Source organism: Mus pahari, chromosome 6 (assembly GCF_900095145.1).
Source record: "Mus pahari chromosome 6, PAHARI_EIJ_v1.1, whole genome shotgun sequence".
Taxonomy (NCBI): domain Eukaryota; kingdom Metazoa; phylum Chordata; class Mammalia; order Rodentia; family Muridae; genus Mus; species Mus pahari.
Genome location: NC_034595.1, coordinates 71,166,313 through 71,180,105, shown reverse-complemented (window position 1 = coordinate 71,180,105; position 13,793 = coordinate 71,166,313). Strand labels below are relative to the sequence as shown.

General features: G+C 49.3%; 1 protein-coding gene across 3 annotated transcripts in view; it reads right to left on the bottom strand.

Annotated features, from left to right (window-relative positions):
- Positions 1–13,793, bottom strand: part of Hivep3 (human immunodeficiency virus type I enhancer binding protein 3) — a 396,986-nt gene that overhangs the window by 66,926 nt on the left and 316,267 nt on the right. For 2 of the 3 annotated variants that reach the window (XM_029539622.1, XM_021200432.2), the window contains one exon: positions 1,106–1,302. The gene's annotated coding sequence lies outside the window, so the exon portion shown is untranslated. The remainder of the gene's footprint in view (positions 1–1,105; positions 1,303–13,793) is intronic. The other variant, XM_029539623.1, reaches the window with a different exon arrangement.

The window sequence follows — 13,793 nt, the reverse complement described above, 5'->3', positions numbered from 1 at the left end:
ACCCCCATCCGTGAGCTGCAGCAATGCTGCCCATGAGGTGGCTTACTTCCCCGGCCCTGGCTCTGCACAATGAGAAAATGCCTGCTCTAAGCAGAGGGGACGAGCAGGCCTGGTGGTAAATCATAGGGTTTTCACGTCTTCTACATCATAGCTGAACCCATAAATGGAAATATAAGACAGGCAGAGAATCCCTAGAACCCCCAGAAGGCAGCTCCCAGGACCCACCCCAGAGTCCAAACATAGTGGGCCCGAGGGTGTATACTTGTAAATCTCAGTATGGAGGCAGAAGGATTGTGAGTTCAAGGCTAGCCCTGGCTAACAGAGTGTGATGCTGTCTCAGGGGAGGACTCCAGTGAAGAGCCTCATGTCCCTCGTGCTTAAGCAGATGACACAGGTATTCTGGGGAATCCATGTTTCCTTCCTTCCTTTGTGAAACCAGGGGCTCTCTCCTTCAGCCCTGTCAGCTCCTTGGATGATGATGATAACGACATATTTTGTAGCAGACAAAACACCCTAGGATTTAACCCTTACCCAAAGAGCTTCCAATGCCACGTCCCCACCCATGTCATAGCCTACGTACCCACTCCTAACGCCCAAGATGGAGATACACATGCAAACATATACAGGAGCCCAGAGACCTCACTCGCCCTAGAATTTGGAACTCTCCAGGTAATCATGAGAGGCCAGATCTGACACCCTTCCATGCCTCCAGGCAGGGGCTTTATGACAGGGCATGGTGTGGAGGTGACTTAGGATGGGGCAGGGGAGGACACGCCTGGTTAATATATAATATATAACATATAATATGTAACATATAATATATAATATATAACAGGTTAATATATCAGAGGCCTGGGTCCCCGTGAGACATTGCTGTGTCCTTTAGCAGAGGTGAGGTAGAGTCTGAGCGACCAGTGTGAGGGACAAGGGAGAAGACAGGTGAAGGCTGGAGTCCCTAACCAAGGCACCAGGGAATTCTAGACCAGCTCTGGCAGAGGTCAGGGAAGGCAAGGACAGGTGATGGCCACTCTCCAGACAGAAGTTCTTACGAGAAGAACACAGCCAGCTAAAATGGCAGTCGGCAAACCAGACTGGAGCCTCTTACCTGCGCTGCAGGCACCACTTCCGATGACCAAAACTGAAGCGCTGCTCTCTCTGGAAGCCAGCGTTCATGTCCACTCCGGCTGCGAAGCCTCTGCTCACACACTGCTCCTCCCTGAGGAAGGGGTAGCGTGCCTGGCCAGTGGCTCTCCAGAGTCTTCCATGAGCTACTTCGAGGCAGCTTGGTTTGTGCCTCTGATCCTACATGAGTGGAGAAGATAGAAGCCATGGTCAGGGAGTTTTCTAGATCAATTTTAGGTTCAGAACAATCCCTGCTTTATCCCAGGAGTCCCAAGCCCTGAACTCTCTCCGAGGTGCATCTCTGTCCCTTGTCCCCTCAGGGAGATAGTGGGATGCAGTGGCTCTGGGGTGACACACGGTACATTCCTTTGTCCTATGCTGAACTTCCCTGAGTGTCATCCCTTTTACCAGGCGGGTGGGCAGGGCTCCTGGTGGACCTCAAGGTTTCCAGATACCTGGAGTGCAGTCTTTGGACGATGACAGGTGACTAGGGTCTGTGTCAGGGCATCCTTGACCTTGAACAGGAACCAGGGAAGTCTACTTTAGACGTAGAGTTTCCTGTTTGGTTCTAGATGAGCAAGCTAGAGGGACTGGCATCAGTCGGACTCTATGAACCCTTGCTGGCCTGAAGGTGGAAGGGCGATGTGGGAGGGAAGGACCCAGAGGCAGCTGCTAACAACTCAGAAGGACCTCCCATCTGAAAACCAGCAAGGAAACAGACCTTCAGCCCCCCCAACCACGGGGAATCAGGTTACATCAACCCAAGAATGAGACTGGAAAGGTATAACACTCCACAGAGCAGGGGTGATCCTCAGTGTACCCACCCCCAATGCCAGCCTAAGCAAACTGCAGACCTGACTGGGTGCCTTCGTGGTGAGGACATGGTTATAGTCTAGGGATCTATAGAAGCAAGCTGACCCATGGGTATGGCGTACAATCACTAAACCTGAGGGGTCTGCTAACCCAAGAGAAAACTAACATGCTTGGAACAGTGTAGGGGCACAGGAGTGCATTGTGGTTTTCGAGTTACTAAACAAAACACTCTTCGAGCCAAGGGAAGCCTAGGGCAGAACAGGAGCTCCAGAAATTCCTGAACAGATGGATGGATGAGCAAGCGGTGCGCTCAGGCACCAGGGCAGCAGGCTGTCATAAGGCTCAAACCAGGAAGCTCAGAGGAAAGCATTTCTTAAACTAGAAAACCCGAGTCGTTTAGCTGTGTGCAGCATAGCGTCGTAGGCATGCCACCACGCTCTTTGGAACCTCCTGTTTGTCTGCTTCTGATGGCGTGGTGTGAGAATGCAGTCTCTAAGGCTCTGATACCCTAGGTTCGGGTCCACATCCTTCTCTTTGTGACCTCCGTGGTGTGTGAAGTCGCTGTGTGTGAAAGGGAGGCTGAGAATGGTGAGGGCTTTCGGAGCTTTGGTGAGTCACCGTGCACGAAGTGCTGAGAACAATGCCCGGCACGTGGCACAACCCACATAATTGCCCCGGACTCTGTCCCAGAGCGGAGCATAGTACTGTGGGGTAACCTGCACATAGACCTGTGGCACTGCCCTCCTGCTTGTTCTCGGCACCTTGCTTTGTGAGAACTTAAGTCCTTGGCAACCACGCCACACAGCTGATTGCTACAGAACACAGAGGTTACCTGAGGTCTTCAACATCCCCTCCCACCACACCTGCTGCTGTTCAACTCCACAGAGTGGCATGGTAGAGAGGACTGGCTCTGTAGCTTCCTGTGGTAATTTATTTGAGTCTGCCAGTGGAGCCATCTAGACATTGCACAGCTTTGGCATGTCCCATCAACTCTAAGTCTGATCTCCCAGTTCACTGCAAGTATTAAATATATATATATATATATATATATATATATATATATATATATATATAGGTACCTGATACCTCCCACCAAGACCCCAGAGCACCCACAGGCCAGGCCCCACCTCCAAGCCCTCCTCAGACTGTTTCAGAACTCACACCCCTCCCCCACAGTATGTCTACCTGGTCAGATGCTCCTCCCACTCAGCAAATTCCCACCACACTGGACATGAGGTCCACCGCCCACAAGACCCAACACCCACTTGCTACAATTCTCTTGAGATAAGCAAGTGTCCTCTGTGCAGACACCAGGAGCTGAGGGTCCTTCCAGATGGTGTGACATTCAGACAGGTTTCCTCTGAATCACATGCAACCCCTAGCAGGAATCTCCCCCACAGCAATGCGTGACAATTCTTTTTTAGAACCCAACATGGTCGTTCATTCATTTCATGGGTCCAGCTGGCCGGCAGTTGCCAAGGTGGACAAGATTTGGTCCTTGTTTTCAGAGGAACCACAGTGGAGTCGATTCAGATGGTGTCTGGATGTGGGGGTGTTTCAAGCCCAGCCCTTGAACCTCCTGAATGGGGACCATCAAGAAACTGCACGCGGAGGAGTCGTGACTGAAGCAGGAGTCAGCAGGAATAGAGGTTTGCTAGAGGAGGAAGCAGGACTTGAGCCAGCCGTGGACTGGGGTCATGAGACGCTTTTGATTTATGAGGGGGTGTGGCTTGTGGAGGACCTAGGATGCGCTGAAGCACAGAGACCTGCTTCATCATCCCGTCACAGTCCTCCTCTGTAGCTTCCAGCTACATCTGTATACTAGTCACCTGAGAATGCCATCCCCAAGGCTCAAGTTTCTAGATGACAGAGAGGGCTCAAAGATCTGCCTCTTCTCCCCGCGAATGCCACCAAATGCAGACAATATTGCGTACGCCAGCAAGTTTTTGCTGAAAGGACCCTGATATAGCGGTCTCTTGTGAGGCCATGCCAGTGCCTGGCAAACACAGTAGTGGATGCTCACAGTCAGCTATTGGATGGAACACAGGGCCCCCAATGGAGGAGCTAGAGAAAGTACCCAAGGANNTGAAGGGGGCTGCAACCCTNTAGGTNGNACAACAATATGAACTAACCAGTACCNCCNGAGCTCGTGTCTCTAGCTGCATATGTAGCAGAAGATGGCCTAGTCAGCCATCATTGGGAAGAGAGGCCCCTTGGTCTTGCAAACTTTATATGCCCCAGTACAGGGGAACACCAGGGCCAAGAAGGGGGAGTGGGTGGGTAGGTGAGTGGGGGGAGAGGGGAGGGTATAGGGGACTTTGGGGATAGCATTTAAAATGTAAATGAAGTAAATACCTAATAAAAATTGGGAAAAGAAAAGAAAAGAAAAAATAAGACAACTTAATTTACTGGATAATTTTCACTAAATTACTGTATTAAATGTTCTAAATTTTTTTTTTAAAGAGCCTACAAATTGGAAGAGATCCTGAGTCACACCAGCTGGCCAGAAAGTCCGAGGACTCGGAGGAGTGGGGACCACAGAAAGCCCAATCGCACCCCACCAACTGCTCTAGGCAGGCATAGGAAAGGCCCACTTGAAAGTCAGGAAACAAGTTCAACCTGGGAACACATCCTCTGAGTCTCCAAAGGGACCAATGTGGATGGGAGGGAAGCACTAGATGCCAGGGCCACACGCCTCTGCCCCCTGCACCTCAGCCGGCAGCTCTCTCTGGGGCAGATAGCATGACCAACATCACAGAAGCTTCTGGAAAGATCCATCCTCTTCTCAGTACCTGACACACTAAGTTCCTGTGGTTCCTTCCTCTGGCCCCAGCACTCTGCGCCTGCTGTTTCTGCCAGTCACAGGTTGTTGTGTGACAGTTCTTACACAATCGTGAGTCAATCCTCCGCAGAGCCACCCCACCTCACACATACTCCAGATGCACTGTGGAGCTGCTGTGCTCCCTACCCAGATCAGGGAGCACCTCAGCTCCCATGAACACCATCTTGAGGAGATTGGAAAGGCTAGCATTTGAAAGTCTCTGTACGCATCTTGAGAACCTACACTGATGCTTGTCCTGGTTTGCTTTCTGTTGCTGGAATAAAACACTCAGAACCAAAGCAACTTGGGGAGGGAAGTATTTGTTTCATCTTACACATTCAGGTCATGGTTTATCATTGAGGAAAGCCAGGGCATGGCCTCAAGGCAGGGAGCTGAAGGCAGAAACATGGAGCAGAAGACCACCTCCTAGCTTGCTGTCTTGTGCTTAGCATTTCTCCTATAGCCCAGACCTCCCTACCTAGGGATGGTGCCACTCATAGTGGGCTGGACCCTCCCACGTCAAAACAAGATGGTCTCTCACAGATAAACACAAGCGCATCTGACCTGGGAAATTCCTCAGCTGGGGTTCCCTCTTCCCAGGTGAGGTTGTGTCTAGATGACAATAAAAACTGAGCAGCACACACTGGATTTCATATCTCCTACGCTGACTGCCAGTGCGTTACAGGGTAAAGACTTTGCAGCTTGAGGGAAAAATGGATTTTAAAAACCCCTGAGACCCATTGCTCAGTCAAGGTTCAAATAGAAAGAGAGAAATACTAAAATCGGAGGCCACCGCCTAATCTTTTCTTTAAGTCACCCAAGGAATCACTCCAGCAAAACAAAACCAAACAAAAAAGGTATCAGAATAAGTCATTCAAGAGAGGACAAAGTGGGAGAACAGGAAACCGGAGAAATACAAGCAGAGTGTGAGTGGTGGCTTTGGGACAAATGTCTGCCAGGATGGGGACACACTGCTGGAAATCAGAAACTGATTTCTTCATATGAATGCACGCATATGTTTGATTTATGGGTATTTCTAAAGGAAAAATAAGACAGACTTCTTAATTGCCAAGCATGGGAGAGAAAGCAGGAACAAAGATTATTCAATATGGCAGGAATCAGGAAAACTAAAGCTACCTGGGAAGGGAAATGGATAACAGAGATGTGGGAATGACGTCAAGAGAGCCAAGCGTATGAATGAATTCAATAATGCAAATAGATTCAATTATCTTATTTTAAGTTAAGAGACCAGGATGGTAAAAGAAAATATAAACCCAGCCATATATTTGGAAATAAGACAAACTGATGAGAGAAATCTAAGAAATGGGGAAAACGGTTAAGCAGGCAAAGGCTTTAATAGAGTCCTGGCAGGTCACACTGCAGAATGGAGCAGAAGCGCCGGGCAGAGAAAAGTAGGGCATTTTGTGTTTGCTTGAGGCCGCTTTCCACAAGAAGGCATAGGCTAGAGCCTGGCCTTTTCCCTAATGAAACAAATGAGGTAGTGTAATCATAGAACCGTGGGGCAAGCAGGAGTATTATGGTGCCTGGACACCAGTGAGCTCAGCCCAGGGGATCGAGGCAGGGATTGTGAGTTCAAGACCAGTTGGACTACATAGGGAGGGAGAGTGAGTCCTGGGTGTCACTTGTGAGTGTGGACAGGACACAGAAGCAGATCAGGGAAGTCACAGGGACAGAGTCTATACATTTCCCTTTACACAGACCCCAGACACAGGTAAGATGCCTTTTTGCTCAAATATGGCAAGACAACTCTCCACTTCCAAAGCATGCGAGCATCGAAGACCCTGAGAGCAGCTCTCCAGGCAGTGGCCAGAAGAAGTCTGGGTATGGAAATCAAAACAGCAAGTCAGAGGCGCACGTGGTGCCGAGACACTTTCCAAATGACTTGAAGAAAGGGGACATCAAGACTGAAACTGTAAGGGAACTGGAGAGAGAGAGAGCATTACTGTTCGGAAGGTTGTGGGCACAAGTAATGCTGCGCTCAGAGGAAAAGCAAGCCTCAAATGCTTTTTGTGACGAGAGGAGAGGGAACAAGAAGATACAGGTTAAGTAAGGATTTGATCAGAGCTGAAGTGGTAGCACACACCTGAATCCTAGCCATGAGGCAGGGGGATAGCCAGTTGGAGAGCAGAACAGGCAACTCAGCAGGGCACTGTCTCAAAACACAATAAAAGACTCTGGGGTGGGGGTGGGGTTGGGACTGTGGCTCAGAGCCAGAGTGTTTGCCTAGGGCAGTGGCTCTCAGCCTCCTTAATGCTGTGTGACCCAGTAATACAGATCCTCAGTTCTGGCGACCCCCCCACTAGCCATTCAATTATCTTCACTGCCTCTTCATAACTGCAGTTTGTTACTGTTATGACTAATATAGATATCTGTGTTTTCTTATGGTCTTAGGCACCCCCATGAAAGGGTTGTAGCTCACAGGTTGAGAACCTAGGATACGGACCGGCCTAGGATACGTAAGGCTTTGGGTTCATTCTCTTGTACTGAAAAAAAAAATCACTCCGAATAGTCCAAAGGGAAGAAATGAATAAAGCCAAAAGGGAAGAAATGAATAAAGCCCAAAGCAAACACAGGAGAGTAAGCACATGAAGCAGCCAGCAGCAGTCACAGGTGCGATGCTGCGCGGATGGACACCTGTGACCGCCACTAGCAAATGAGACAGAGAGCGAAAAGCAAAGTCAGACAAGCGCTGAGAAAGGTGACTTTCACAGATGTAAACATGCAAACTTTTTTAAGATGTAAGAAAATTGGAATATAGCCTTTTACGTCTACAATACATTTGAAAACTGACGATATTCTAGGAAATGACATTATACAAAACTGGAAGGAGAAGGAGAAACACCGAACCAACCAATAACCACAGGAGAAGCTGAAAGGGCAGCTGAAGAGGGGATTCCCAACCGCCAAAGGACAGAGTATTCAAATAAAGGGGACAGCTCCTGTGTCCCCTCGATCACTAGGTACCTGGAAGAGCCCGAGATGTGTCAGACAGACACTGCTCTGGGTACTGCGAGCACCATAAAAATAAAAACATAGAAACATCAGAAAGCAGAGAGGGGCCTGGCCTATGTGGAGCTGAGCATCCAGCCAGATGAGGAGAACAAACAGATAATGACATAAGTGACATGGGGAGTGGTGGCTGAGAGCCAGGAGGGAGGAAAACGGCAGAATGGCACCCGAGAGCAGGCAGGGTTCCCGCACCACAAATGCCCAGAAGGTGACACTGGTTGAAGGTATAAATGAGCCAGGAGTCTCGGGTCGGTTTTCCAGTGCTTCGGTGAACACCAAGGCCAAGAGCAACCTAGGAGGAAAGGACTTATTTCATCTTACAGCTCTCAGGTCACACACCATTGCTGAGGGAAGCCTGTAGGCAGGAGCTGACACAGAAGCCATGGGGAACACTGCCTACTGGCTTCCTCCCCATGGCTAGCTCAGCCTGCTTTCTGAGACAACTCAGGACTGCCTGCCCAGGGATGGCGCCACCCAGTGTGCTAGGCCCTCGCACTTCATTCATTCATCAAGAAAATGTACTCCAGACTTGCCCACAGGCAATCTGATGGAGGCATTTTCTCAGCTGAGGCTCCTCTTCCTAGATAACTTAAGTTAACTCAGAACCAACGGGGATACCAGGCATGGCAGCATGTGCCTGTAACCTGAGCACTGGGGAGGCGGAAGCAGGAAAAGCCTAAGTTTGAGGCCATCCTGGCCTACACAGTGAGGCCCTATCTGAAATCCCATGAAAATAGACAGGACACAGAAGCAAACCGGTGAAAATGCCAAGGCTGCTGGAATATTTTTGTAATGCTATTGCAAAGTAGCTTTCAAAGCCCGAGTTGGACTTCAGCGTTCTTTCAAGGTCCATACATTTGACTATCCAAAAAATTAAGTAACCATACAACAGAAGACCCCCAAACACAGATTAAAAAAAAAAAGAAAATAGCAAATTATAAAAATATTTGCAGATTTTTAAATTCCTGAGGCTTAAATCCTATAATTCTAGAGAAAAGAAAGTTCAATTTTTTTTTGGGGGGGGGGCTTTTCCAGACAGGGTTTCTCTATGTAGCTCTGGCTGTCCTGGAACTCACTTTGTAGACCAGGCTGGCCTCGAACTCAGAAATCCGCCTGCCTCTGCCTCCCGAGTGCTGGGATTAAAGGCGCGGGCCACCACGCCCAGAGGAGAAAAGAAAGTTTAATCTCCCATTACTTGCTCCACCAACCAATCTTTCATCAGAATATTCCTTATTTGAGGATGGAATGCTTGATAACAAAATAGACACTGAGATATTTTGCAGCACATAAAAAAGGGTCACAACCCACAATGTGTAGCTAGTACCTCCAATAAAATAAGTAAAAGCAGGGAATACAACGGGGAGAAAAAACCGACAGAGCATCATTCAAGCAGTAAAAACGCTGGTCTCAGTAGTTACCACTAAAGATCACTGGTCCCTCAACTGGTTGGCAGTGAAGAATGACGGTCACCTTCGTTGTTGGAGATGCGGAGTCAATGGACAGGTGTCAATGCAGCTGGAAGGTATGTGTTAGGGGAACCTCTTGACATGTCTCCCACAATGCATGGTGGCCCTGCAGCCCCAGGAGTACACACAAGTCAAGACCCACAAGCACACACATAAACACACATATGTGGAGGGTTGGTTGGTCAGCACTACATTGAACAACTGAGGGTGGTGGAAACCACCCTCATACCCATCAATTGCTTCTGTATGGGAACGATGAGTAATCCACCCTGCCAGCCATCATTAGATAAATACATTCTCTAGGTGAAAGGCAGACACACCCTGCCAGTTACAACCCTTCCTTGTGGCTTTGTGTACACGTAGGAACAACAACACTTCTCACGGAGGTTCCCTTGATCTTCCTGTGGGATGGAGGACACTCTGCTACCTCTATTTTTCCATATGACCCTGAGAGAGGTAATGAGGCAAGGGTAGGAGGTGAGCTTCCATAGGGATGCCACTGGGCTCTGCACATCCTGGGATAATAACAAAGTCACACACATACACACGCACACACACACACACACACACACACACACACACACACACACATGCACACATGTCCATAGCTGGAAACCTAGGAGGTCATGGATAACTGTCAGCATGTCCTGAACTGGACTGTGGCTTGGGTGGGGTGTGGGACATAAACATTTTCCCAGCCATCTCTACACTGATCCTTTGTTTTTGTTTTTTTTTAATTATTATTATTTTCTTTATTTACATTNCAAATGCTATCCCGAAAGTTCCCTATACCCCCCCCACCCCTGCTCCCCTACCCACCCACTCCCACTACTTGACCCAGGACTTCCCTTGTGCTGGGTCATATAAAGTTTGCAAGACCAAGGGGCCTCTCTTCCCAGTGATGGCCGATTAGGCCATCTTCTGCTACATATGCAGCTAGAGACACAAGCTCAGGGGGTACTGGTTAGTTCATATTGTTGTTCCACCTACAGGGTTGCAGCCCCCTTCATCTCCTTGGGTACTTTCTCTAGCTCCTCCATTGGGGACCCTGTGTTCCATCCAATAGCTGGCTGTGAGCATCCACTTCGGTGTTTGCCAGGCCGATCCTTTAACAATAAGCATGTTTTGCATTCATTTATTCTTGTGTGTGTATATGCGTGTGCCTACATATGTGTGTGTGTGTGCAGCATGTGTGTGTGTGTGTGTGTGTCTGTGTATGCATGTGTGTGCATGTGTGTGTATTTGAGACAGAGTATTTCAGGTACCCCAGGCTGGCCTAGAACTTGCCATGTAGTCAAGGGTAGTTACGAACTTCTGGTTGTCTGGCTTCAGCCTCCTGAGTGCTGGAATTGTGGTGGGCGACACCCAGAGCCATATGTATGCTAGGCGAGCACTTTACCTACTGAGCCCCATCTCCAGTCTCACGTCATCCTATCACAATTTAAAAGTGGTTCAAAAATGTAGAAACAGTGGAGCGGGGTGGCCCAGAGCTGGGGGTGAAGGTCAGGGAATAGAGACAAAGGGTTGCTCGTTAACGGGTCTAGATCTGTGGTTTGACAAGGGGGCGTCATGCAGACAGGTGGTGGTGGCAGATGTGCAGCCACCAGATTGGATTTAACATCCCTGGATTGCACTCTTAAAATGGTTAAGACGGTAAATTCAATCTTGGGTGTATTTCACCACAATAAAGAAAAAAAAAAAAACCCTGGAAATAAGCTATGTGACCTCTATGAAGAGAACAGGGAAGAGGTTGTTGTGGGAACAAGGGTCTGTCTGCAAGGCTGCATGCGGCCAGTGCAAGAAGGATCTGGACCAGCTCCTCTGTGGACTCCATGAGAAGCCACCAGAGACTGTTGTTTGGAGTCAGAGATCACAGTGCAGGCATAGGGGCTAATTCTGCTGGGCATTAGGGCTGACATCCCTGTGGCCGAAAGCTCTGACGGAACAGCCTCTGTGGACCACAGCACAAGGTTTCTAGGGGCTGTGGGTGAGGTCAGACAGCTTGGGCTCTGCTCGGGGTTCCACACCCCACTCAGGGAAGATGAAGGGTAATGCTGAGTCCCCGACCACCCTTTGAAGAGGACATGTTCAGACAGGAACAGTAGGTGGGAAAGCTGAATTTGATATGCAAGGGTCAGGGAACTGGGAAATGGATCTTTCTGATTTCCTTTTTATTTCCACTACTGTGGTCTGTGGGTCAATAAGATGTGGAAATCTTTTTTTAAAAAAATATTTATTTATTTATTATATGTAAATACACTATAGCTGTCTTCAGACACATCAGAAGAGGGCATCAGATCTCATTACTGATGGTTGTGAGCCACCATGTGGTTGCTGGGATTTGAACTCAGGACCTCTGGAAGAGCAGTCAGTGCTCTTAACCACTGAGTCATCTCTCCAGCCCAAGATGTGGAAATCTTATTAACTCACAGATACATGTGGGTCAAGACACATGGACACACAGATAAGATCAGTAGCCAGATCATGCCAGGCTACAGGCACCCGGGAGAAGTAAGGGGAATAATGGTATAACTCATTTTCCACAGGGTATGAGAGTAGAGAGGGAAAGCCCAGAATCTGCACTGATGGCAGTAGGATGACCTGGGTTCATTCTCGCCTTCAGCCATTTATAGCTGTGTGGCCTCAGATGAATTTCTTAGCCTCTCTGAGCCGTACCCTCTTCATGAGTCAAAGAGAGGAGCCCTCCCATTGTATGTCTTTCCACTGGCGATAGGAGACATGCACCAACAGATCAAAGGACTCTGCCCAAGGCCAGTGAGCCAATGAGCATGCTGTGGCACCTACATGAGCATGGGTGGCTCTCCAGAAATGACAAAACTGGGAAGCTTCCCCCAAGCATGATGAGGCTCTCAAAAGCTGAGAGTCCTGCCTCACCCTGTCCTATGAAGCCTCTACTTGTGTGTAATGGGGCACATGTGTAGCTGGGGATTGGTCATGAGCAGGGGCCTGGTATCACAGGATGAATGGAGTGTCTGGAGGCCAGGGTAAGGGTTCCATGATTCATCTTTACTTGGGAATGGCAGATGCCTGATCCTCTAGGAGCCTGGTGTGGATGATTGCAGCTGCTTCAGTTTCAGAATGGATGTGCGGGACCATGACCCACCTTGCTCAGTTCCCTTGCATATGTCCCTCCATTCCCTGGTGCTCACCTGCTCCTGCAGGCCACACCACAGCCTGACATTGCTGTTATGTGTGTCTGGCCACTTAGAGAGATGTGGGAGCCTCCCCAGGCCCTACCTGAGTCCTCTAGACAAAAGCTTCCCACTTATATGTCAGTAGACCCACAGAACACTGAGGTGGCCTTCTTCCCCTGAAAGAATGACCAGATAGGCCAACGGCCTCTGCCTCTGCCATGGATTGATGTGCCATAAAATGCTGGGGAAAACACTTAAGGAGAGAGTGGGCAAACAGGAGGGAGATGCCCTTTGATAGGTACTGAGGACAGAAAAAGAGGAACGTGCAGCCTGAGCGAATGGATCCCACCATGTAGTAGCGACCGGCAGGGAGGGAACAAGACCTCAGGCTCCACACTTTGACAGAACAGGCTTGTGGTCTCCAGATCCTGTGAGGGGGAAAGGGTAGGTGGGCTTCAATTGCACTTGGTGGGGTACAGCCACCCTAAAACCTGAAGGAATGATGGAGCAGGCTGAGGAGCAGGAGTGACCCTGGGGGCCAAGACCCAAAGAGCTGTTCCCTGCATGCCAGCCGGCTACAGGCAGTCCTCTCATGGGAAGGTCCACAGGCCTGCGCTGCGTGCATTCACGGGAGAGTAGAGGGGACACTTCCCCTCCCCGAGGCCCCTGGGACACCCAAAAGGGAAGTAAGTTGATCCAGCTGAGTGGCTTCCACAAAACACTGCTGCCCTGGCTGGAGTTCAGAGATGCAAAGGTGAAGGGGACACGGCTTGCCTCACGACATCAAACAGCTAACTGGGAATCTGGGCAAGAAAATTACCAGGCAGCTTATTCCTCCACAGAGCCACAACATCTCCTGTCTGCAGAGGCAGAAACCAGGGGCAGGACCAAACCCACAGGTGCCGAGTGTCTGTTAATGCTGTCCTTAAAGTGATGCTACAGAACGGCTCCATTCACATCTGTCAGCTGAAGAAACTGAGGCCCAGAGCTGTGAGCAGCCTTCCATGGCAGGAGGCCCAAGGCACTGGCATTGAATAATTAGTTGCTCCCAGGTCACTGTCACTGTCACTGTGTGGCCTCAGATACATCATTTCACACCTCGGTGGCTCAGTATGCTCACCTGGAAAATGGAAGCAATAGGGCCTCTCTGGACCGGCGTCAGATCTAAATAGCACAGTGTCAATTCTCCGGAAATTGAGGCCTGTCCCTCTTCCTCTTTTGGTTATTTCTGACTTTCAAGCTATATGCCTATTTACAGAGTTTGTCTTGAATAAGCTAGAAATCCCACAACAACATCACTGTGATCTATTCATAGGGAGAAGGGACACAGAGACAAAGCACACAGCATGCGCGCGTGCGCGTTCACACTCACACTCTCTCTCTCTC